The sequence below is a fragment of the Monomorium pharaonis genome, chromosome 3 (assembly GCF_013373865.1).
Source record: "Monomorium pharaonis isolate MP-MQ-018 chromosome 3, ASM1337386v2, whole genome shotgun sequence".
NCBI lineage: Eukaryota > Metazoa > Arthropoda > Insecta > Hymenoptera > Formicidae > Monomorium > Monomorium pharaonis.
The window spans coordinates 8,004,227-8,028,343 of NC_050469.1; the positions used below are offsets into that span (position 1 = coordinate 8,004,227).

Consider the following 24,117-nt stretch of genomic DNA (forward strand, 5'->3'; position numbering starts at 1 on the left):
GACAATCAAGAGTGATTTATTGTTTCAATGAAATTAATTTCGTAACAGCATGACGTTCGAGTGACGCATACCTAATTTATCGAGTACGGAATTTATTTTAAAACGTAATCGCAGGCTTTGTTTTTCATTCGCTTACACGCAGATGCCTATGTGACGAATACTTTTTACGATAATACGTCGCAGAACTAACGAAGTAATTAAGCGCCTAATAAAGTAATGGTTCCAATCGTGGAGAATCGCCATTATCGCCACAGCAGCGAGCTAACATCTAATAATGCAAATCTATTTATATCCACCGCGCGCGCGAGAGAGAGAAATTATTATTATTGATAGCAGCTGTAAATGGAGGAATTCCAGGTTGTTACGATGATGCGTAATCACGATGACGCGAACGAACCCGAGAGTACGAGAAATTCTTCGGTTTTACGATAACTCGCGTATAATGGAATTACATTGATAATGATCGATAAATCTCTCGCTAAGCTCGCGTCTTGCCCTCGATGCTAAGTGTTTATATGCGTATGAGCGGCGTTGGTAATAACGGTACGTAGAGTACAAGTAACCTTCGCTCGTTAATTCGTTAATCGCCACCGGCGCGATTAACTTTCGCGTGTCAAATCGATAAGAATGGAAAACGTCGACTTAAGTCGATCTGAGAATAGAATTTCGTCAAGACTCGCGACGAGTGATTAAGCGAACTATCGATGATCCACGATAAGCGGACCACGGATAGCGATATTACACTTGGCCGACAGTGAGACGCGTGCCAAGAAGACGGACGTTATCGGATGGCGGTGCACTCGTAGTAATGATACCGGATGTGCAGGCAGAACTAATCGATTTTCATTTATTCCACGTGCGATCGCGAAATCGACCTCCTTCATCATCGTATTGAACGCACGTTTGTCACAACATGTACGGCGGAACATGGTGATGTCGTCGTTACATGTAACGTAAGCTATTAATCTGAAGTGTGTCGGTGACACTTTCCTGATATGAAAATTCGAGCCTCGATCGATATTTCTTGCCGAGCTTTTTGAATGGTTAATTTTAAAGGGGCCAGAGATTTAATTAATCAACGTGGACACGTGAATTCGAGTGCAGGCTCGGCTTTTAAAACGCTAAGCGTTTCGTTTACAGATTAATTGCACGGCACGTCACGAAGATTAACGCGATGCATCGGCGCGTCTCGCGCCGTTTGATATTGATATTAAAAGTATCCAGTGTCCCCCGGGAGAGTAAACTATACGGACGTTTTGCTCGATCGGCGCTTGAATCCATTAACTTGCACGCGCGCACTAGGAAAGAAACGTTATTACGCACATCGAATTGCGCCATTAGCATAGAGATTAACACATTACGGGGTACAGACAACTGTAATTTCGTGCACTAACGCGCAGAAATTAATAACCGTCGGAAAGTGATAATTTCGTTCGCGGACGCGAACCGACCGATCAAACCGGCCCAACTTCAGAGGCCGCTCGGCTGCGATCGAAAGCGATCGATGGATCGTTAAGCTGGCTCGCTACGATCGAAGAAGCGCGAAGACACCTCAAGGTCGCGTCTTCTGCCGTGAAGACGGTGATCATCCGTGAGTGACGTCACCCGCCGGTGACCTCGCCGGGAGTTCCATACGTATATGTTCCCCCGTCGTAATATTCCGATTCCAATGAAACTCGGCTCTCTCTCCTGCGCCGTGCAATATTAACTTTTTGTTATTTACCACGCTGCCCCGCGGAGCTGCAATCTCGACGAGAAAAAGAAGATTCAACGTGAGGAGGGGGGAACTTCGGCACAAGAAGCATGTTTACGATATTCACTTTTGGTATCCTTTGTCTTCGGTATTAATTGCGTGGCTGATACCAAATGGAAATCCCCGGCGTTGGAAAAACTGGAAATAAAAATGCTCCGCTTTTGAATCAGCAATTTCGAAACATTTCTGTAATATTTTTATGTAACGACATATTACTTATGATGTGTACATTCTATCATTGATGTAAAGTTAATAGTATAAGTTCTCCCATTAGTTTATCGCTGTAGCAGTATTTTATTATTACAGTAATTTCAATGTAACGAGATATTTGTCCTCTTCGTAAGGTCATCGGATAAAGCTTGATACGCTAAAGTGAAAAATTAATATCCTATTAAATTTAAGTGTCTCTAATTCAAAGAGAGAATGGTCCACTAATGGTCGCGGATACAAACATTGCCGTTTAACATTGGCGACCGTAAAATTGCGCGGCTTTATGGAGCAGTAACTGTAACGGTGTCATATGTCGCCGTCCCTTTGGCGCAGTTAAGTGTATCATCATAACTGTAAATTTAATCCTCTTTCCCGAAACAAAACGTGAATAATTTTCCAGCAATTCTTCTCTGCGTATTTTGAAGCGATAAAGCGAAGGACTAAAGTGAGTCCCACTCGAAAGTCTCGATATAAAACGCAAGAGATCTCTTTCAACTCTTTTTACCACGAGTTTCGATGATCGGAAAATCGAGATACAGATGATACGATCAGTGAAGAGCCGTGGGGCTTGAAAATAGAGCTTAAAGAGTCGCCTCATCAATTTCGTGATAAATCCGATCCTGCAGCGTACGTGAAGTTTTTCGCGAGAGATTAATCGCGCAAGATAACACGGGGAAATCGAGATTTATTGACCTTTTCGTTGAAAGATTACGCACTACTGTAGTTAAAAAATTACATATAAAGGCCGGCGATTATACCGTTTATTCGCAAAAGAACCTGTTCTCCTTGCTGTCGTGTTAATAAGCAATATTTGTAATTACTAATCGGCAGACTCATGCTCGAGACACGCACACCGCAATCGCTAGAATGGTGCGACTCGACATGAGAAAAAAAAAATCGAGAGCCTAATCCGAGGATTAATATTCGATTGAATTCTCTCGAAAGATGAGATAGAAGAAAAGAGGCATGTGAACACAAGAAAAATATATGCAATAACTACATCGACATCATAATGTATTTTACAATTTGACGTTTCGTTAAAATTATTCGAGAAAAATTTTACATCTAATACAGGGTTCGCCGTTTAGCATGGCAAAGAGCACGGTATTTCTTTTCTGCTCCGATTGAATACGGAATATTTTCGACGCTGCACCTGCGACAGGCGCGCGGGATTAAGTCGTTTCTCATCGGGGCGCATTGGATTTCCGTTTTCCGACATCCTTCGTCGACTTTTTCCCTTGCCCGTCGGACGGCCGTACATTTCGTGATTAACGAGCGCATGTGTTTCGGATTTGCTGGCGCTGGATGCGTCATTGAATCGACGTCGGTATTCACCTGTCAGCTTCGTCCACGCGTCGCGATACGCAGGTGTTCTCTCGCGCACGAGCTAGGGTAAATTTAGACGCGCGGGAACACGAAGGACCCTCCTCGAGGATGATATGTGCTCACTTTCTCGGAATAATCGAGGACGCGCGAGCGCGCAATATAATTTTAAGATTAATGCGCGGTACAATCGCGAAGACGAAAAGGAAAAGAGAACGAGAAACGACAATCATTGTACGTCGATAACTGTGCGGGACGCATGTCGCCGTGGACCGTGTAACCAAGTACTTGAAAGTTGGCAAATACATCTCCCGCGCAAGGAGAAGTCCCTCTCTCGTTTGTGGAGTTTGCATTTCCGACGCGGTCCAAGTGGGCAAGCGATTTCCTGATTTATATCTACGGATAAGAAGCGCGCGATGTCCCATCTCGTTGATTGAGGTGATTTATTTCTCGGGGAGAGAGAGAGAGAGAGAGAGAGAGAGAGAGAGAGAGAGAGGAGGAGGGAGAGAATATGTCCGTCTAAACTTATCCGCCACGGACAAACGTAACGTAATTTCATCAGACTCTGATATTGAATTTACTAATTTTAGTAACGCTACTCCACAGCTACGCTACGTTAATGCAACGACGTCCTTTTAGCGCGAACGTAATAAATATCGAACGCGCAGTTTGATACGTAAAGACGATCTAAATGGAAGTGACATTAAAAGGTAGTTGATAATTTCATTCTTTTTCAGTCAAAGCGGTGTCTAGTAATATTTTTCGCGTGAATATTTTATATACATTATCCAATTCTGTAAACTGCGCGCGATCATTTGTATTCTAATGGTAATACTATGAATTAAATTGATAAACAATTTAATAATAATAATGACGCTTATGAGGATCTTAAAGCACTGCAAAGAATTTATGGAACTGGAGGGTGTGTGTATATGAAATTTACAAAAAACATTATTAGACGTTAAGATGCGTTATGATCGAGAAAGACTTATTTCTCTTCTATTTGTATGATAGTCACATATTAATACAATTTTATTTATTTTATAGCGAACTGTAGAAATAAAAATTGCAAAAAAAGTGTACATTATTTTTGACGTTTTTGTGACTGCACTATTACAAAAGGTATTTTATCGTAGTTTTCAAACTGCAAATATGAAGAATATGTTATTTAAAGGTAGCTCCATGTTTATACATTAATCCGAGTCTAATTTTGAATTTTTACAGTTTCTTCTCTCTTTTGAAAGGTTGTATGGCATATTGCAGTTACAATAATTCTTATTGGTGCTATGGAAACACATATCATAAGCGGCGTTATCGCCATTTTCTCGCTCGTAACTTCTCTCTCTCTCTCTCTCTCTTTTCATTCAGGCCCTCGTCGCTCGCATTCCCGTACACTCAGCCACGCTCATAATTGGACCGTGATTGCGCGCGATTAATTTCATTCCAACGTGAAATGCGCGCCTGATAGAATGCCATCGGTCTTGAGGAAGGGCATCTTCAAGTCGCGAGAAAGAGAGAGATGATCGCAAACGTTTCTCTCGCGGTCGGCGCAATACTCTCGCGAGTGCTCAGCGCCGACGCAGGTCGCACCAGGTTGCACCCAGGTTCAGCGGCACTCTTTATCCTTGCAAGGACGCGCGTTCGCGTTTGCTCGCGCGAGCTTACTGTTCCCTTCCTCCTCCTTTTCTCTCTCTCTCTCTCTCTCTCTCTCTCTCTCTCTCTCTCTCTCTCGCTTCTCTAAGCGAACCAGTGCGGTGGCCGTAATCGCTGCCGTTTAATCGCGCATAATCATTACTAATCGACCGCAAAGACGATTGCGGCATCTACCACTTTATTATTACGACAGTGGAGATAAAGCTCCGCCATTTGTTACGCCCATTGTGCCGAGTTTCGCGGCGCGGCGCGGCGCGGGCACCCGCTGTTCGTTGTTGCCGTTGTCGTTGTTGCTGCCGGTGCCGCCGTCGCTAGCATAATCGAGGTTGCCGCGCCGCGGTCGGTAGCGACCGCGCGCCCCGATCCTCCGCGGTACTACTACAAGTAACAAGCGAGGCGTGGAGGAAAGAGACAGAGAAAGAGAGAGTGAGAGAGGGGGGTGACGAGGGGGATGCAAAACCCCGGGCAAAAATGTATATCAATTAATTTTCTCACGGCGGGGCGTGACTCTCGTCTTCTCGGCGTGGCTCGTTACGCCAAGGTCAGGACCTTCGAGGTATCGCCGGTTTAATTCTCGGCCGTCGCGTTATACGAGGAGCATACGTACGTGCGGGACGTGCCCTCTCCCTTTGTGTCCCTTCGCGTCGCGCTCTCCTACGCGCTCTCCTGCGAAAAGACGCGCCACGAGGATGCGGCGCGAGGATCCTTTCATAGCGTTCCCTCTTCTTCTCCACGGTTCTCGTTTCTATTTGTAAATCCATCGACGAAAAATATATGTCCTTCCTTTGTGTGGCTTCGATGTTCGCGATATACGCGCGGAGAACGTACGCCGCCTTGAATCGCCTCGCAAATCCTAGATAACGTTAAGGATATTTACGGATATACTTCCCAATTCGGGGTTTCGCCATGCACGCGCAAGGACTCACGTGAGTATTTGCCCGTTAAACAGAGGGATACCCTTGGGCGACACCAGCGGGAGCATTCTCAAAAGCTAAATTATCCGTATCTTTAGAAATCGACTTAGGCCCCAAGGTTGGCGCCGATCGTCCTTGTTGCAGTCGGCCAATAGTGACAAAAAAAAAAAAAAAAAGGAAGCGAAGAATTTTTATTGAATTTAAGTTTCATGCGCTTTCTCTCCGAGTTCATCCTCGTCATCCTTTGGTCCTTGGACCTTACGCGAGGTACTTCAGAAACTGCGCCGTTTCTCTCTCCCTAGCTCTCCTTCTCTATGCGCGCGCTAATGTGCTCGATGCTCCATATTTATCTTCCTTAATCATCCTGAGAGCGGCGGACGCTGCTGCAGCAAATCAACGGAATGCCGCGACGTAACAGCGCGCAGCTTCGGTTCAGCGGACGCGGACTTCTATTGGCGAGGGTTTACGGCTCTTCGCTCTATCGCGGGAGCTGATGATGACCGTAGCGTCGAAAAATAAAATGCCCACCGCGGTTCACCGCCTATCTGGATCGTCGTGCTCCTCGCCCTCGGGAGAACGAGACGTTTTCGATTTTTCTGCGACAGCCGGCCTCTACGGAGGATCCTGGCGACACTCCTCGTCCTGATACGGAAAAGAAGAACGTTCTACCTCTCTCCTTTTCCCTCTCTTTTTCTTTCTCTCTCTCTCTCTCTCTCTCTCTCTCTTCGCCGCCTTGACGTCTCAATCCCATTCCCTGCTCATGGTCTACGAAGAAAATGATGGTAGCTTTATGATAAAATTCATGAGTCGAGCGGATCCGCAGGAGCGAGCACGCGAGCGATTAGCATAAAGGAGCCTCATTAGCAACCCCCAGTCGCCGAAATGTCAGACTCGCTCTTCCAGCCACCCGGAACTGCTTGTATGCAGCCGCGACTCGCTGACGACGAAGCCCAACTGTCACCCTGGTACAACACTTTCGTCATTATTATTTTAATCCTGCAACGTAACGCTTCAATGTTGCATCAAGATGTTGCATCCAATTTGACAGATCCGATCGTTGCATCCGTTATCAAATAAAGTTCTTTTTATTAAAATATCTACAAACATTGCGATTTTAATTTTGCAAAGAAAAGCACGTAACATCTTGTTGTTAATAAGTGTAACTTGTAAAAAAGCAAAAAACCATTTCGACACAATTTAGACGATATTTCCAGATATATATTTAATCTGAGAAAGATATATACAAAACTTTACGATGTAAGTAGTCTCTCAAGTAGCCTTTTTACAGCGTCTACAATGTGAAGGTACTTGTAATCTTCCCAACCAGAAAATGCCGGTGATACCAGACAAAGTCGTTGTTGCTCGTTATGGGGTCGAGCAAACGACGAGATCATCCGTGTTACTGTTCCATATCGGAAAGGGGGGGGGGGAAATGGGGAGGAAGGGGGAAGGGAGAAAGACGTCTCTCTCGGGCGGATAGTAATCCGCGATCTCGGCGAGATGATATTTTTCTAGGGCGATACGGCGCCGGCGAGACGTAGCGCAACCCGAGCAATTAACCGGTAGACGTTACTGCCCTATACTCTTGCGTAGCACCGTGCGCCGTATATTTCTCGCTCCTCAAGGACGAGAGAGTGCACGACGCGTACTCCTCCGTGGGCGTCCTATTTGGCGCGCGAAGATAAATAATACGAGCGATCTCGCGAGTTGCAAACACAAAAGCGGAGTCGATCCTTTCCGGGGGCCGAACGTTCGGTATGCCTTTTAACGCGTCGCGTCGCGACCCTTTTTTTCCACTCTCCGTGCCGGAGCCGCGCGCGTCTCTTTCCACTTTTATCGCAGGTGCAGCCCTCCCCGAAGACTTCGAGCGTTCGTATCATACGCGCGACCTTCGAGGACGCGAGCGATGTAATCTCTCGCGCGTGTTTATCGGTACCTTAACAAATCCGACGCTACGAGCGGCGAGGAATTAATTACGTGCGCCGCACGGCGATAAGAAGCCGTAATAATTACCGGCGCAATCGCAACACGCGCTGAAGGTAACGAAAAAAAGGAAAAAAAAAAGAGAAAAAGGCAGAGACAAAAAAACCGCGGAGGTAATATAATGCGCTGTAACGTATACCTCGGCGCATCGGATTTCGTAAATTGTCGTCGTTGTGCCACCGTATCGTAAGTTTTTGCCAAGCTAATTATTTTGGATGAGCAAATAAGCTTTAACATCCCATAATCTCGTACTCAAGATCGTACTTATTTTAGTATTCGATTTTAGTCGGATTATACGAAGACAGATAAACCTTTCTTGAACGCGCGACGTATCGTTAGAAAAAATATAATTTCAAATACCTTCTTGTAGGTAATAACAATTATTTTTCACTAGCCGTTGTTAAGGTGGTTCTATCGTTAAACAAAATCCTGAAATAATTTCTAATTTTTGATATAATATTGTTCAAACTAGTATTTCTTTAAATTGAAAGTCGGCTGTCGGCCATTTTTGTGGGAAAAGTTAAATTAAAGGTTCTATCGTCGAACAGGAATCCTAAAGTAAATTTCAGTTTTTTACATAACTAGTATTTTTTTATATAACTGAAAATTCCGCGACACTGATTGGTTCTCTTGTTGCGCTAACTTCGTGAGCGGCTGTCATCGCGGAGTTCGTAAACGATAATTCGACTATAATAATACATGCTATGTTTACACCTATCTGCTTGATGGCTGACGTCAGCTGATGCTGCATGTTTTTGACAGATTCATATTGTATAAGAAAAAAAAAAAGTAAAATTTAAACGAGCCCCTCTTAGGCATCCACGAAATCCAGTCCTATGTGATGGAAATTTTCCTTAATATTTACTTAATGGAACCTGTTACAGTATAGTGGCTCTTTGCAATGTATGTACACTGTCTCGAAATCTCAACATACGATCACTCGATGTTACCGTGAACGTTTCAGCGTCGCCCGCCGCGACCGTTTAATTAATCGGCGATCGAGATTAAACGATTCGCTCGTGCGGTACTCACGGTACAAGTAATCACCGCAGGCGATATAAGCTACTATTATATCGCAACGGATTTCTACTTACGTAAATTATGCACGGCGAGTCGCGCGAGCGTCTCCGCAAGGACGCGCGAGGTTCAAGACGAGAGAGATCGTATCGGCGTTCGATCGCAACTGACGGGTACCAAGGGTAATTGCGAGACGAGTACCGATCGCCTTCGAGACAATGCAGGTCGTCGTTTTTCAACCTAATTTGAAGATCCACGTGCGAACGCGCGTTACACGCGCGGACAATACGAAACGCACGTTTCGCCGGAAAGAAGAGAAGCATCGGAACGACAATTAACGTCGAACGATTGCACACCTATGCGTCACGTTTCTTATAGCGTCATTGTTTTTCTCCCGACCGAGATTGCGCGATGTATCGAGATAGAAATTTACTGGAATGCGCAGGAATAAAACTTGTCATCGGACAATTAAAGATAAATTAGAGAAGAGATAAGAGCTCAATTATACATCTATAAAAGACATCGTTTCTCTTTACAGCATTCAATCTGCAATTTTGTAAAAATCTTTCCTTTTTAATTATTGGAGGTTGGATGAAAAAAAAAAAAAAAGGCAGCAGGATATGTTTCATGCGATATCGCTGCAACGAATGCTCAACGATTATTACGGATTATCGTGGATTAAGAACGAGCCCTCTTCAATTTGTAAGGGTGGAAAGACTATCGATTAAGCTTCTTTAAACACAATATTTGAGTCCTTATGTAAATATTGACTGCGCGTAGCGTAGTAGGATTAAAACAACAATTAATTCAGGTATTAAAGGTAATGATAATTTATGGTCCGCCAGCAATCCTTAGTTTTATATTGATTTGCCCGCTTGTTTAGCCATTATTCCTCAAGTTGCATAAAGTTTGATCGACAGATTGTAATTACTGAGTAATATCGCGCAGAAATTATGCAAATACGCGGGGAACGTGTATTTACTCATTCCCATAGCACATCTTCGTTAAATCAACAAAAAGGGGAGAAGCGTGACTAATGATTTATCCGCGATCGCATACGTCGATCTGAGAAAGGGTTGAGGTCAAGGTGCGCGGCAACGTACCAGCCTCGCTTGACTGGAATGCTGCGTAACCAGTCAAATATTTACACGCACTGTTATTATTACGTCATCTTTATATATAAAATGCTTACTTCATCTTTTATCGAAACTGATCAGGTCCACGAAGAAGTGCTGTTGTAACCGGTGACGTTTTCGTCTACAAAAAAGTAGGTAAAGCGCAACGGAAATTTGTACTCTTTTACAGAAGTGGAATTTAGATCTTTCGGGTATACATTTTTTGATTCTAAAGGGGATTTTGCTCTCATTAGCAATATCGATGAGTCAATAAACTTGAGATAACCAATAAAATGAAGAGATTTTGAGAAATTGAACTTCGAAGACACGAATAAATTGAACGGAATTCATTATGAAGTTTACATTAATACATTTGCAAATTTCAGATATATTTACTAAAATACTTAATAGTACAAATACTTGAATATCGTACATTTGCGCAACTTAATAACTATCTATTTTAAATTTGTTCAGTCATGTGAAACGCGCAATTGTTGTCCATGGAATCCTATGCGAGGTCGTAAAATGCAAATTATTCTTTATAGCGTTCTATGAGATGCTTCCGAGATTCTTCATGGGATAGAAATCCGCCGACTCGATAACGCGGACTTTCGCGCAAATAGTTTCGCAACAATGCGGCTCAGACGTAGATTCGCAACCTGGACAACCCCGGTACACCGAGCTCCCGGAATCGAAGCTGAGAATTCCGACGGATTATCGGTATGCACCCGGACGCACCAAGATCACGAACCCCCTCTCTCTCCCCCCCCAAAAAACGGAGTTGGCGCGGTGCGCACGTTTTCGCTCGTAGGTGCAGCACAGGAAAATTGAATTCGCCGAGGTGACACGTTCTCCCCGATGGAGAGAGAGAGAAAGAGAGCGAACGAATCCCCCGATTACATTGATAATCAACGGAGATATGTCAGTTATGTCGCGCGCCGGGAATAAATCTGGTCGCGGCGGTCGAAATTAATATTCCAAATAGGAAGACAAGAGCGGTGGACTCGCTCAGCGCGCGTCCGGTGCGGGTTTCAGAGATTCAATTTGCCGAGCGATCCCCCCGAGACACGCGGCCGAGAGCGTCTCGCGGCGGGGTGCGGCGCCCAGTCTGGAGCTCTACGCTGCTAGCGCTGATCCGCACTGATCCTCCTCGGACGGGAGGACCTCCAGGCGCGCGATGCTCCCGCACGCGATGCACCGACGCTTCCTTTCGCTCCCACGAAGAATGATCGGACGTACGTCCAAACGATACAAGAAACATCGGCCGGATAAACCATCGTCCGCCGTCCTTTCGCCGAGACGGAGCCGGTGTGTGCATTTTGTATGGAATGATGCTAAAAAGGAGGATCAACATCCGAATAATCGAGGAGGCACTTTGATTAACATACGCGATCAATCAGGCACCTTGAAATCTTGTTGGGGAAAGTGGCATTATTTTTTATCGGCAGTTATTCAACTTTTATTGCGCGTAGGAATGTCCGAAGAATCCTTTTTTTTTGCGCGTGTGAAAGAGACGGAGGAAAGATAATTTTTCGATCCGACGCCTCGATCGGATTCCCTCTGCGGCTCAAGATACGGAAAATGTGTATGTTAACGTATTTCGTTATTAGTTCTTAAATATGCGAGAATAATAATGCAGGATAAATGGAGGATACTAATTAGACCTACCTTTAAAACGGTAACTTTTAGTAGTTTACGTTGAAACGCGATAAAGTCACGATAACGAGCTTGTTTGTTCACCGTCTGCTATTTATTTGGCATGCGATGGCAGAATAGCGAAACGATGATGTAACGTAAGCCCATGGTAAGTCCGTGTAATATGATCGTGCCAGGACGTCGGCTTTCCTGTCGAATGTAAAATGATAATACGATGGGATCTCTCCTTTTTTTTTTCTTTTCAGTAATTTTCCTACCCAACACGCGTTTATTCAACGGTAACGGTACCACACACTCCTCGATCGTTTCTATACATTGAAAATAGTCAAATTCCGTAAATCATCGTACGATTGTAAGTTAAATTAAGCGGCTTAAATTATGCCCGGCTACCGTCGTCGGCTCCGGCGGTTTGTCATCGCGTGGCGCGACAAAGCGCGCGGAGTAACGGCGCTGAATTTGAGAATTGGTTATAAGTTCGTCGACCCCTCCCTCCGACGTTCCGCGGGGATGAAACGTCGTCGTCATCCGGGCGTACTTTCAACGCTGGTGTCCAGCTCGCCCGCCCACGCGTCCGTCCACGAGTGTGCGAAGTGTTGAATAACGAAGAACACACTCGTTATTACACACGCAGATATTCGGATGAACGTCGTGGTGCGCGCAAGAGGCTTCGGATCCGCGATCTCTCTCTCTCTCTCTCTCTCTCTCTTTCGTTTCCTCTTTTTCTTTTTGTACAAGAGTGGGTCCTCTTGTCAATGAAAACGAACGGGGTTTCCATGACGCAAGCGGGTACACAAAACGCTCAAGTCGGGCTGTACGAGAGATAAAAAAATTCCAACTCACATTCGACATTTTATTTAAGATAATTAAACCGACCCATTAAAAATTAAATCAAAGGATTAAATACAACAATTGGCACAATAACATATGTTATAAAAAAGTTACAAATACTTGTGAAAATAATATGTATATTTATTTTTTAATTTAAGAATATATGAAACTGATTTCTTATAAGAATTCGCACAGACTTAATGTCCACATTCGAGAAACTAAAAATTCGATATCATCAATAATTCAGCTCTCGCTATTTTTGTCGAGAACTCCATTTGGAGTGTCTTTTTGCTTTTCAAACCGCCGCGCGTCACCGTCGTCGAACGGTTTGTACAAATTTAGTCGAGAACCCGCGAAGAACTCTTTGACCGAGGTAATCGAACTCACCAACTCGACGTTTACGCGCTTCCTGCCGAGGGATTTGCTTGAGGTCACGATCGGGAGTACCCGCGCGCGGCGGCGCGCGGACACACGCCGCGCGTTCCACGCGAATTTTGCGATCTATGTAAGCCGAATGCCGCCCAAGAAAGGATGAACAGCGCGCGACTGTAAATTCCCCGGTGAGTAGCGGTCGTGTGACGCGGGGATCTTCAACGTGGCTCGTTCCTCTTTGCCATTCAGGCTAAGCTCGGCCAGAAGAGAGAGGGAGAGAGAGAAAGAGAGATGGAGAGACCAGATCGAAGATAGAGGCGATCTACAGCCCGACCGAACAGTAAACACTCTCTGCTAGAGTCGCACTCGCCGTCTCCCTTCGACGCTTCGTGCAGATCGTGACGTTGCCATTCGAAAGCTCGCACATCGATAAATAATGATTATTAACGTGGAAGAAGCGCAAAAAGAATGTTAACGAAATGTTAAGCTTGAAAAATAAAAATTGGACAGCTGCTTCTCTCTGTATTGGAGAGCGCCCGACAATCACAGATGTAATTGACGGGGTTGCGCGGTTATTGCATAATCGGCCGAAATGAATTGGGCCGGTTACAGAGCCGGAGACAGGCAGAATCCTTTCCACCAATTGTGCCTGTTTATCTCGGCGGCGTACCTTCCTTCCTTGTGACGCGTTATTCAGCTGACGCTGCGAGAAATATTCGCCGACAATTACCACGTGATTCAAGTACCGGCGAAAGAAACGCGGCAAGAAGAACAGCGAAGAATCCGCGGCTATAACGTTGCCAAGATTTATTATACAGGGGCGCGTGCACATCGTGAGATTCCATTCAAGACAATACGTCCCTTCGTCTCCCCCTTTTTTTCCGCGTGCATTTTTTGCTCTCGCTACCATGCGGACCACAATCGAATTTCTTCAGCTCTATTTTTTTTCCCTCTTGAAAGTTTCGCCGTTACGTACGTAGAATCTCTTCTTCTCTCTTTCTCTCTCTCTCTCTCTCTTTCTTTGAGCATATTCTTCATTCCAAGTACGTCACGCGTTCTCAACGCACACGCGAGGCACGTTTCCACCCGATTTATCACCAAAGTCCATTACGGCACAATGAAGCGAGGAACGAAGTCTAAACGTAGCGTTTTACGCCCCGTCCTTGCGACGATACAGCACGATCTTAAGATTTCCCGTCTGTCACGTACTGAACCATCGTAGAACACGGGCGATACTATTTAGTCCTAGAACTGTGCGTGAGACAAGAGATAGTAGACAATCTGTTCCTCGAAACGATTGAGAAATTAATTTTTTTCCCCCCCCCCCGGGTTCAGTCAATACTCGGATTTAAACTGTTCCTGAAACTGCTACTGATACTAGTTGCGCTGTAGTGCAGCCGGCCGTGGCTTCTTTTGCAAACATAACATTCTTGACATAACGGATTCGTTACGGCGAAAAAAAGTGCGAGAATCCTTCACGGCACCGCAGAATCGCGGCACAAGGTGGGTCCGTCGTTCCAACCGTTGCGTAAGTCAGCATCTCATTTTCGGAATTTTGTTACACTACGCCGAGATTCCGGTTTCTCCCCGAAAAATCTCTCGACACTCTCTGTCAATTATATCGAAATTCTGAAAACGAAACGCCAACATTAGAGAGAAAGAGAGGTAGAGAGAGAAAGAGAGAGAGATTGTTTATGCGTCGATTATACCCGCCGACAAGCATTGCACATACCGAGTCGAATACCAACTTCTAACTAGTCGGAACGTGCTCGCTCCCTCGAGACTAGTTAATTTCCCGGGTAAGTTTATCACTCGTAGACTCGTTTTGTCGGGAATCGCATGACTTCGTGGAATCACGATTGAAGATACAGAGTGCGGCACAGCAGCCAGCGCGCGTTTCTCTCCTCTCCTTCCTCTTTCTCTCTTTCTAGAAAGCTCGCCACTTTGTAGCAGTGCAGTTTCGTAGAGAGGCGAATTCACCTGACGTCCCTTCGGGAATACTTTATGGAGTCGCCTTGGGACTCGCGGGCTCGTCGATGTTTCCTGCGGCTGTCTCGAATGCCGAGAGACGCACCGCGAGGAGCGCATTTGCAGGAGATTTATAAGAGAATCGGTAGCATCAATGTATATAGCTATTACATAAAATATTAAATAGAGTGGTTGGATACTACACCGTGTGAATAACACAAGAAATAAAAAAAAGTGCCGCTGCTCGGTCGATTTATTAAGTATATTTTCTAGTTCTATAAACTGCGTGCTGATTTACATAGTAGTTGGACTTAAAACGCAGTCGTAAACTGAAGCTGGACTAATATCTCAAATTAATTTGTGTGTGCTCGTGTAATTTAATAACTAATGTTATAAGCATACTAAAATATTAACGATAAAATATAAAATCATTTATCCGCATAAATTTCATGATATAAAATATTGCATGAATAAAATAATTCTGATATTTATATCATAGAAGTCAGAGAAAGAATAGAAATAATTTTCTCGCAATCTATTATATGATGCTTCTATATTATATTAGTATTTATATTATAATTTTTTATTTTATACTTTTTTATTGTTAATATTAATAAAACTGTGAATTGAATCAATCCGTCAATGTGTGGCTGTATTATAAAAATGCAGGCTTTAAAAAATTTTTTCTTCAAATATTAAAAAAATTCGTCTTTCTAAGTTTTCAGCAAATTCTTTTTGGCATAACTTATTTAATTAAGTTTTTGACAGGTGCGTCGACACATTGTTCTACACAAAAAGAGATTTAGAAATAGCTTAAGATATTCACAGCCCGTTTTTATGTTTAAGATTGTCTTACGATCTTAAGGTGTCATGAACCAATCGTAGAGTATTAACGTCTGAAGACTGTACTCGAGACGATCTTGAAAGCGACCGGTCTTAAGAACGGACCGTGAATACCGGTCCGAGATTATTCTTTTCCTCTAATTTATTCGTATTTGCGAGTATATACCTCGCGCGGGACCTCGCTCGCGGTCGAACTGTAACGGATAAAACGTCTTCTTCCGCTTACGGCATACCGATAAGCAAACACACTCGTGCCAGCGCGGCGCGCCTTGACCCGTTATCTCTTATCGCCGGTGATCCGGCCACCCTCGACTCGATGATTCCATCGCGAAAGATTGAACCGCGGAGATAAAAGCCCGTCCTCCTTTACGCTTCTTCTCGTCCGGTAACGATTGGAGCGCATCGCGTATATACGCCCGCGCGTTTTACCGCAAACATTATAAGGAGCGTTCCTCGCGTTACCATCCCTCGACGTATTTACGCGCCGCGTAAGAGAGGAACAGAGCAAAAATCATTCCTCAACGTCGTTGGCCGCTGGATAACAGTGATTACGCACGACCGGCGACCGGCACTTTGGCGCGGCGGCAGGCTCTTCACCCGCTGCTCGAATCAATCAAAGCCGGTATTTACATGGAAGATTATAGTTATGTCGCGTCGGAAATCCGCGGTGTCTCTCGCGTGACGTCGCGCGCGTCGTGGCGCGATAATAATTGCGAGAGTTCGTAGGTCCATCGGTCGGTCAATAAAGACGGTATCGTCGTGATAATAATCGCTCACTGTTCTGCACATCGCTATATTCGGTGTGCTTAACGGTGTGGAACGCCTTTCTCGTCGATTCACCGAAGAGCCCTTTCTCCCTCTCTCTCCATCCCCTTCCAAGAAGGGGGACTCGGATTACCAAAGGTCAATCGAATCGTTAGCAAAGACTCCCGCGAGAGAGTCTCAGCGTAGGTCAGTGAATCGCGAGGCGACTCGCTGCGGATGTCGTTAACCCGTTTCTTTGGAGAACTTTACAGATTACGCGGGATCCTTGTAGAAGGATCGGCGCCTCCTAGCTAGATGAGCCACAGCCGCATGTCCGCATCACTTCCCCTCCCCCCTCCCCCGGTAATTCTCACGGCGCGGCGATTATCCGTAAAACGCTTCGCGATTTCATCTTATTTCCCCTCATCGGCTCGACATGCGTCCGCGTTTCTTGAGCCTCTGGAACAAGATCGGTCGGTTGAAATCGTTCGGACGGATAGAGGATCTCCTTCTTCTCCTTCGCTCTCCCCCTCTTCTTCTTTCTCTCGGTATATCGAGACCGATGTTGCATTAAGCATATTAATAAGCGGTCACGCAGGCGTTGCAATTCCAAGCTGTCACATAGTTAAGACGATCGTGGATATAATAATTCCGCGGTAACCCGTGTGTGCGTACACCACTTTCGATAGGATACACGTGCGTTTATCAGAGCCTCGCGATCAGTCGGGACTCGGAGTCGCGAGTTGAAAGGAATCGAACTGTGTTTATTTAGATCAATAGTCGAGTTTATGCTCTCTCCGCCGTTTCGGTGTCGGCGTCGAGAGTCGTTGATCTTCACCTTCTCCCCTACTCTCTCCCTCCCCCCCCCCCTCTTCTCGTATCGGACGTTATCGATCTCGATCTCTCGCCTGCGCTGGCCACGAGCGAGCTATACGACGCGCTCAGGTGCGTGTACAACGTCGTGCTCTCAGCACGTAAACTGCTCTTTACGACCTGCCAAGACCTCGCCTCTTACCTCAATCATCCGGTTACCGGTAATTACGATCGTCGATCGTCCAGAACCAATTACGCCGGCAATTTTTACCGAGTAATTCGATCGCGCGAGAGGAGAGGAGAGGAGGTGAATTCACGCGAGGGTCCATGCGTGGCCAATAACCGGTACGACGTTACATTATGGTGGGACGATCATTCGATTTTCGCATCGGCGCGGCGCGGCGCGGCGCAGCGATTGCGGCCGGCACCGAGACGCATCGCCGGGGGAGCACGTGACGCTACCGCGGATGAAAACCATTCGGCATTGAAATGGACCGTTTCCTCGAGTCAACGTGATCCTTTCTTACTTTTCGTTAGAACGTAGGGGGATTACGTAGTACGTGTCGGGAGACACACGATCAGAAAGGATCAGAAAGAAAGCAAACACGAGGAGGAGCGTAGTTGGCGTTCCCTCGCGGAGAAACTTACACGCGAAACGGTGTAGATCAAATATTTGTTCTGGCATTAAAACGAAAAAAAGAGGATGCTCGAATTTAAAGAGGGACTCGAATTAAAATCCTGACGATTTTAATTTAATTCGACGGCACGTTGAGAAGCAGCGCGCGGACGGGGGCGGGGGGGGGGGGAGAGGGAGGGAAGAACCATTCCTGGCCGCTTCGGGGCGATTAAGCCATTTGCACAATTGGTTTCTTCACCACGACGCAATAAACTAGTCGTCGTTAGAGTTTATCCGTCTAGGTGCAATTGGCACCGCCATTAAGTCGAGGCCCCCTCGTTCGAAGTCCCCCTGGCTTCTTGCTCGGACTTTTCTCGCACCCCTCGTCGCGTCGCGAAGGCCGCCGGGGCGCATCTTTAACGAGCGCATCTTTCTTTCGCCCTCGACGACGAACAATGGGCATCGCGCGATGGCCGGCCGACGGGAGGGGGCTCCCTCCCGGCAAGAAACGTCGCTGCGCAAATCCGATTTCGCGAAAAAACCCCGCGAGCACGACGACGTGAAAGAGCCGGAGCGTAGAGTCGCGATGAATGCCGGGGCTCTCTCGGAGGAACTGCGCTTCTCGGAACGCGTCTCTCGCGCGCTTTTTCCGCGCGCTGCCTCTGCGGAACGAACCTTTACCTGGGACACAAGTATCTACGCGTATAAAGAGTCGCGTTGAATGCCGTGACGCTTTCGCGAGATCCGGATTGACACCCGAGGCGAATCGGCGGATCGGCCGGGATCGAGCGAGGGCGCGCCGAGTGAGAGAGACGCGGGCGAGGGATCGCGGAGTCGAAGAATCTCTCCCGCGACGTTTCTCTATCGCGAGATACTTGCCACTTTCCGATTGGATCCAGAATTCGGCCAGGTTAACGCTTAGGATGTAACGCGCGAGAGACTCTCGTACAACGCTCACGCCCAAGAAGGAGCGGACCGGCCATCGACCTCTCGCTCTCGGGCAATCGCCTATTTTGCCTGGTGCGTTTTACTGTATCGTCTCATGGACGTGGAGCAGCGTCCTGGCAAGGTGTGCGAAGAACAAACAGACGATTACGACGAAGGCGGCGAGAGAGAGAGAGAGAAAGAGAGAGATAGAGAGAGATATGGAGGAAGATCTTTACTGTGTGGGACCCCGAGCATGTGACAAAAGTGTGCGGGACATTGACTCTCTCCGTGGATGACGCGCCTCGTGGAAACGGGGAGAGTTTTCTTCCTCTTCGTAGTTCGTTGAAACCGAAAACACGCTGTACGTTAGGCCGGAGAGTAGTCGTGGATTGAGTAACGCGGAAACGTCGCAGCGACGAGTCAGCTACGGCGGGTTTCGCTACGCGCAATCGATAGCGAAGTGAAGCGAAGTGTAACAAAGTAGCCAGGCTTCTTTCGTCGGTGGTTATTCCGGAAAGTGCTTGTTTATACAACCGCGAACGTGCCGAGCAAAAGCACCAGGCTGAGTGCACGCCACACTCTTAGTCATATCTCGCTAAAAATGACGCATGTTATACGTGAGCAAAAAAAAATGAAGGTTCGTTCGAATAGCAAGTTTTTTGAATGGCAAGTACAATGGTCAATTGCTCATCCAATTTTGTCTTGAAAGATATCTATCAGTTTTAATAAAGGTTATTAAACGACGGGGCCAGGATTTGTAAGGGTTAACAGCGTGCTCGAAAAAGAGAGAGAGAGAGAGAGAGAGAGAGAGAGAGAGAGAGAGGGGCCAGTTGGGAAAAAGGACCAAGAGAGGTGGACGGTAAGGCATCTCCCGTATCATTCGTGATTTCCCGGTAGCCGGTGTCGGTGAGCAATCTGATCCCGGGACAACGGTTCGGAAGCATCGGTTGACAGTAAAATATCAGCAGGTACTACTCGCAGTATGGCCGCGATAGGATCGGGAGGAGGCAAGCGGGTATACGTAGGTGCATCGGGGATGGAGAGGGGAGAGGGGGTACTCCGATGCCTCCCCATGATGCCAGTCCCGGGGTACTGTTAGCCACCGATGAATGATAACCGCATATCGCGATACGCGCGGACGATACACAATAGAGAGCGAAGGGGAGGATGTATCGGTCAGGAAATCGCCGCGGTTACGTTTCTGAAATAGAATGCGTATTGAATCGATAACTCAACAGCCGGGTTCTCGCCGTGTGCTACGTGCTGGACATTTTCGCGAGTACCGCTTTCGTATCTCGATTGGATTGTGGAGAATCGTCACTTTCAGTTTTTGCATACTTTGATAGGTTTGGTTTTAGAAAAGTAAAATACTGTGCTGAAAGATTGAAAACAGTTTTTACAAAAAAAAAAAACTTTAATTGAATTTTTTAAAATATGACTCGCGAAATATACATTATTTTTCACAAATATAGCGCATCGTTACGTAACTGAGGATCGTTGGCGTTTCATAAGCGTTCACTTGTCCTCGAGCAAAGGGGAAATCGCGAAAGGGGAGTGCGCGACATAGAAGGAGAGAAAGAGAAATGCGCCTGTGTAATTTCGCTCGGCGATGCATAACGCGTGCATGTGTCTGACGGAAAGAAAATAGAGACGCGTACGCGCGGAGGAGAGAAAAGTGCGATGGCCAGCGACAGTTCGTCTACGGGATCCGCATAATTACGAGATCACGTCCATTCGAGACGTCTTCGGCGCGTCTAGAGTCGCGCGGAGAGTCTGTTAATGTAACCTAAGGGCTTCCAGGTTCATTGTCACCTGGGCGAGAACTCACCTTTGTTTACCCGCGGTAAGTGTTCACGACCAGCGGTGTGCACTTATCGCCGTCGATCTCTCTGTGCACGGCGTCTTTCTTTCTTTCTTACGCCGTCTGGTTAATGAACTGAGATCCGCCCCTAGAGATGACGACGACGACGACGACGACGATGACAATCCACCACGTTTCTCATCGTAACTTTGTTGTAATTAGACAATGAGATCCAATTGCGTGATTGTCCTCGTCTCGTAATTAACGAGGTGGTAACCGTGCTATGGCATCGCGTCTTCCGGTCTTCGTGAATTACGTGGCGGAATTTTGATATCACAACAAAGCTACTGGACTTTTCTTTTGCAGAAGAAAACACATAATATAAAATTAGAAAAATGTCTGGAAATTTATAATATAAAATTTCATTCATTAAAAAAATTTTTAAGCATATGTGTTTGGTGTCATTATTTTAATTTTAATGCGTAATGTTCTACGTTTGTATAATGTGTTTGACAGTTCTAGATTTTAATTTTCCATTACTCTCGTATATGAAGCTCGGTTTATTAATTTAATTTATTGTAATTGTGTAGATGTGACATAAAAGTTTACTCTAAAACTTTTTTACTTTTTACTTCCAATCTTTTATATAAATTATATTTGTATGGTGTTATTTTTTTTTATTAACACATTAACACATTATTCGTTTAGTACAACTGTTATTGAAGATTTGGAAAATGTGTTTGTCGAATGAGAGCAGTGGAGATTTAAAAACTGTTTTAGTATTAATGATTATTTGACGAAGGTGCCGTGAGAAAGACGAAAATGCAGTTTAAGGAGCGCTCCCAATGTGGAAGTGTTTTAGAGGCACGTATAACGACCTGGATTTGATATAACGGCACGAACCGACGGCATCTTTCCCACTCTCTCCTTTCTCCCGTCCTCGTTGTATCTCGCGGGCTGATAACATCTAACGGGCTGGCTTATATGAGCTCGAGCTCATGTGTGTTAGAATGTGTGCGATATCCGCGCGGTAACGATGAATCGATCGCCTCGCGAAATCGCGCGCAAATTTATTTGCATCGAATAATTGCACGTGAGTCGTTTCTCATACCGAGATCCGACACACACACACGGGAAATGATATTCCCACGCGCAAAGACAACGTGCTCTTCGGAGGCACGTGTGCGTATTCCGCGACGGAATCTATCGGCCGCGATTGTAATTCTCGGCCGATAAAGGTCGCAAGATAATGTTGCGAGGAAAATAATTGACTTCTCGTGTTTAGCGGCCGGCGGGGCGAATACCGTTAGTCCGCGGCGCTTTGGGCCGATAGGAGAGATCCTCCTTAGGCCGCTCGCTTATCGGATCAATGCGCGTAATATTGATGTACTCGCGTGCACCTCATCGCCCGTAACTCTCTCTTGCAAGACACCCTGACACAAATCTCGAGGTTCTCTCTTTCTCTCTCTCTCTCTCTCTCTTCTCGCTCCTTCGTGTTACCAGCCTCGCGGATTGTGTACTCGGAACGATCCCAACCCCATGGGTCGGAACGCTCCGATCTCCTCTTCCTCCCGCCGTGTAAAGTATGTGGAGCATGGGATATATCGCTGTAGCATTGACTACCTTGACTTGGTTTATTATCACGGGTATGCTCCCGAATCGATCGAGCGGAATAATCGACACCATCGGCGACAAAACGATCCGCAGGTAGCGCGGTTAGACCTGATATAAATACGAGTCGCACGATGCCCTTTGATGAACGGCGAGTTCTCTCAAAGGTCTGTTAGAAATTTTAATGCGTTTGAACAAATTGCTGCTTTTAAATGTCGTTCCGAATTGAAGCTACTTAGAATCACTCGAACTGCAAATTGAGAATCTAAAAATTTAAATTGCCGTTAAACATTTGGATTGCCCAAACCGAGTCTCTAAAATTATGCCGTTCCATTTCCGTCGGGAGCAGCGCACCTCCGCGATTCGTTCGAGAAATCATTTGAACTTGCACGCGCCACTCGGTTACGTTCCGCGTGTTCCGATCGACGTGTTCCTCCGCGCGATACGGATTTAGCCGGTGCGACGTTATATTTAGCCTGGGAAAGATCTTATCGGGACTGGTTAGACCGGCGCTATGTCCCTACGTAACGATTACGGCCGCGCCGCGTGCAATCGCAAAAGTTCGATTCGGACGCGCCGTAAACCGGCTTCGATGGCTTCGGATATAGGAGCCGTTTTAACGGGGATATCGAGAGTCATCGGGCGTCGTTAGTCTCATGAGATTCCTCTCCCTCGCTCCAGCTTCGTCCGACCAGTTTGTATACCTGCGGTTTGTACCTTACGCTCGTTCTCTTCCTCCTCCTCCTCCTTTTTCTCCGCGAGGCGAATATACCGCGGCGCTCTCCCGGTGACGATTATTTATCTCGTTAATATAATACAGATTATTTTACGGCTCGGTAGATAAGCGACGTCGGGCGTCTTATTAGCCGTTGGATTTCTCACGTTTCCATACCGCGGTCGTTCGAGGCGAGGTGTAACGCCGTGTAAGACGATAATTTCCGCATTTGTAATCGTCGTAAGCCATGCGAAAGAAAAAAAATTCATATATAGCACGACCGCGCGGATCGTCGGAAGCCGTCGTACTAGCGATGAGTATCGACGCTTAACATAGAAATGAAGTGCCGTCGTTATACTTGGATTTGATATTTAAGATAAGGACCGAGAAGTAATTTTCAGCCGCCGTCGACAACCTTAAAATTAGCATTCAGTAATTCATAGGCGTCTCATAGCGAGACGCTAATACGTCCATTAAAGATATACCTACTTGCTACAATTATTATCAAATAAGATAATTGTCTGAAACAAATTTCCCGCGCAAAACACATGGGAAAAGTAAAGAAGAATTGACATATATGTAAATGGAGTTTCGTTCTCCTCTCAAGTCAGCTCAGCAGCTGAGAGAAAAAAGTAGTTGTAATAATTATAATATTACTATAATTGTCAGTCATTTTTGGTTTCAATCATACTTTTTTATAGTTATCCGACAATATAAATTATAATTTGTTTAAACTACATTAAAGTTCTCATAATCATAGTTCACGCAATTTATGATATGGTTGCTACAATCAAAATGGAGATTTTAATATAATAAGTTATATTATTATAATATAAAATTATAAAATAATCTATAAAACAATCACTATATTGCTATAAAAATGACATCTCTGGCCGTAATTATTTTACTGTGCAATTATAGTCGCAAATATTACACTCTTTTTCACTGTGTTCACCTCGATTCGATCGCGAGGGGTGCGAACCTTAAATATGTCGTACGGACGCTATCGCACGCGAGCATTGTGGAGAATAACATCGCCCTCCCTCGATGAGATTTTTCATCGATCTCGATCGCGGCCATTTAATTGAATACCGCCGACGACGCGAAGAACTTGACGGATTATTCGCCCGAGGCTAATCGATTTTAATTTCAATCTCGCGCAGCGAAAACAGCCCGCCCGCCCGCCGCGGAGATGCTCCCGCGTATACCTCCCGTACACGTTCTCTCTTTTCTGACCGGCCTCTCTCTCTCTCTC

At 45.8% G+C, this 24,117-nt stretch overlaps 1 long non-coding RNA gene across 1 annotated transcript; it reads right to left on the reverse strand.

The window, feature by feature from the left end:
* Positions 1-24,117, reverse strand: LOC114255396. Its single transcript, XR_003626681.2, has 2 exons — positions 20,564-24,117; positions 1-1,891 (listed from the first exon to the last, which is right to left on the reverse strand). It is a non-coding gene; the product is annotated as an uncharacterized LOC114255396 (long non-coding RNA).